Genomic DNA, 2,764 nt, shown 5'->3' with positions numbered 1-2,764 from the left:
TTACAAGAATTATACCTTTTGATTCAGTAATGTTTTTATGAGGAAGTAAACTTTAATTTTAAAATGTAACTCCTTTGGTATAATCAAAGAGACTGAAAAAAACTGAGACTTTGAACTAATACTGTGACTGGACAGGAGTTGGGGGGACCTTTGGAAGAAATGAGTATATTTTGCAGATGGGAGCGACATGAATTATTGGGGTCAGTTTGGCTGAGGACTCTCTGGCTAACTTCCTTGAATACATTCTTCTCCAATTTTAGATCTATGAGATTAAAAAGACAAATTATCTGCCCTATTCAGACCCAACCTACAATGATAGGAAATGTATACCTCACTGCTATAGGAATTCTAGTTCAGAAAGTGGAAATAGAAGATATTTGTATAGAGTTTCCATGGAAATTCTGAAATTCAACTCAGCAAATGTTGAGCATTCCTTAAGTTTTAGCCTGGGAATATTTATTTTTTTCTTGAAGGTCCCCAAGTTGGCTTATAGACTTAGTACAATTTCAGTCATAATCCTGGAAGGCTTGGGGCGCCTGGGTGGCTCAGTTGGTTAAGCGACTGCCTTCGGCTCAGGTCATGATCCTGGAATCCCTGGATCGAGTCCCGCATCCGGCTCCCTGCTTGGCGGGGAGTCTGCTTTGCCCTCTGACCCTATGCCCTCTCATGTGTTCTTTCTCTCTCATTCTCTTTCTCTCAAATAAATAAAATCTTAAAAAAAAAACTAAAGGAACATTTTTTGATTAAAAGGAAATATAGTTGTACAATTTGACTCAACAATAAATGCTATTACAGTTTGTGTTGATTAAGACTCAATTTAGATGTAGATATGTATTTTTATATATCAAACTTTTATATTAGAAAATAAGTTCTAAGTTCTAAACAACTATGATTCTAAAAAAATGTCTCATCTTTGTCTTTCATTACTCTCCATATCCTTTATACTACTTTATTACTTCTTAGTGCTTCTGACTGCATGGTATTATATTATATGTTGCACTGATTGCCATGATTAATCATAAATCTCAAAAAGATCATTCAGAGAACGACCTAAGAATCCCAGAGTGTTTCTTTGATCTATTCTCTATTCCATTCCCTACAATGACAATATTAATTCTTCTCCACTTTCCTCAAATATTATTAGAATCCCCCCTTTCTACTGCCACTATGAAACACATATTCACTCTCAATAGATATTTCAGAAAAATTCAGTAATTTAATATTTTAATGGCTACATATTTCAAATACTAAACTTAAAGCCAAACATTTTTAAACTACCCTTATCTTTGTTACAACAGAGCACCTATCTCTCATATGCATTAAATACAGATTATTTCAAATATACATCGAAGTCCAAATCATTCTCAAATTTACATTACCAAATATATCTTTTCTTCTTTGTGTCAATTTAACTCTTTTCTATTCAAATAATAATTTGCATCAAATTTAAAAAATAGTTTCACCCATTAAAAATAAAGCAATTTCTAGGGCCCTATTTTCCTTTCCAGGATACTGTTCCATATATTACTTGGTTATATTTCTCATCATCAAACTTTTTGAAAGGTTTTTTTAAACCCACTGTGTTCATTTTCTCACTTCTCATTTGCTACAGTCCCAATTGGCTTTGACTTCACTCTGCTGAAAAGACTCTCTCTAAGGTCATTCCCTCAAAACTATGTCATACATCATCATCGATGACAATGAACATCAACTCTTGTTATACTGGCCTCTCACCAGCATTTAGCATTGATAACTACACCTCTTTAAACTTTTCTCCCCTGGATCTTTGTATTTCAAACAATTTCTGTTTTTGTTTTTCCTATTATCTCCCAAACTTTTTCTCTTTCCTCATTGAAGTGTTTCAGTACTGGCCCTAGGCCCTTCTGTCTTCTCAGTTATTTTCTCTCTTACTGGCTCCTCTATACTCAAAGATTCAATTACCACTTACATGCAAATGAATCTCCAATATGATTCCTAAAGCCAGAAACCCACTGAACATCAGATCCACATATCTGCAATTCATCTTGTTCTTATTTATACCAAAATATTTCATACAATGCTTAATCAAATCTAAACTCATTTGTCTTCTACAAATGTGGTCAATTTCTAATACTATCTTTTTCATTGAGCCATGCTAACATCTATCTTGCTTTTGAAACCAACAACCTAGGCCTCATCCTTGACAATTATTTTCACTTTTCCCAAATATTTACCTTTAGCCAGATATCCTCACATGTGATTCCTAAAATCTCTCTTAAAATATACACTTCTTTAAAGGAAACTTTAGTAAATATGGCAACACAACAGCCCTGTTATAAGTTCTCTCATCCCTGTATCTAGCTGTCAACACAATTATAGTTTGAAATTGTCTGAGAAAATTCTGTGTTGATGGCACTCTTCCATCCTTGAGATGTTATGCTTCCTGTATCTACCTTTGCTCACCACTGTAAATGCCATTCCAAGAAAATTGTCTGAAAAATAGAATAACATGAATATATGAATAAGGAACTTATGGGAACCACCTAGCTTATAAATTGAAAAAATGAACCAACAAATTTGTCAACCAACTGCCCCTATTGTGTCCAGCTGGTTTTGACCACTTCGTTCTGCTGAAATGACACGATATCAAACCCGTGATTTCTAAGAGCATTATGTACAAAATAAGTCTAAACTTGTCTTGGCTTCTCAGCAGCACTGGATCTGGATATCTCTACTTCCTTTTGTAAATTATCTCTTCTCTTGATCTTAATAACTTACAAATAGT

This window comes from Mirounga leonina, unplaced genomic scaffold, assembly GCF_011800145.1.
Source record: "Mirounga leonina isolate KUSES-001 unplaced genomic scaffold, KU_Mleo_1.0 Mir_95, whole genome shotgun sequence".
Taxonomy (NCBI): Eukaryota; Metazoa; Chordata; class Mammalia; order Carnivora; family Phocidae; genus Mirounga; species Mirounga leonina.
This window is presented reverse-complemented; position numbering follows the sequence as displayed.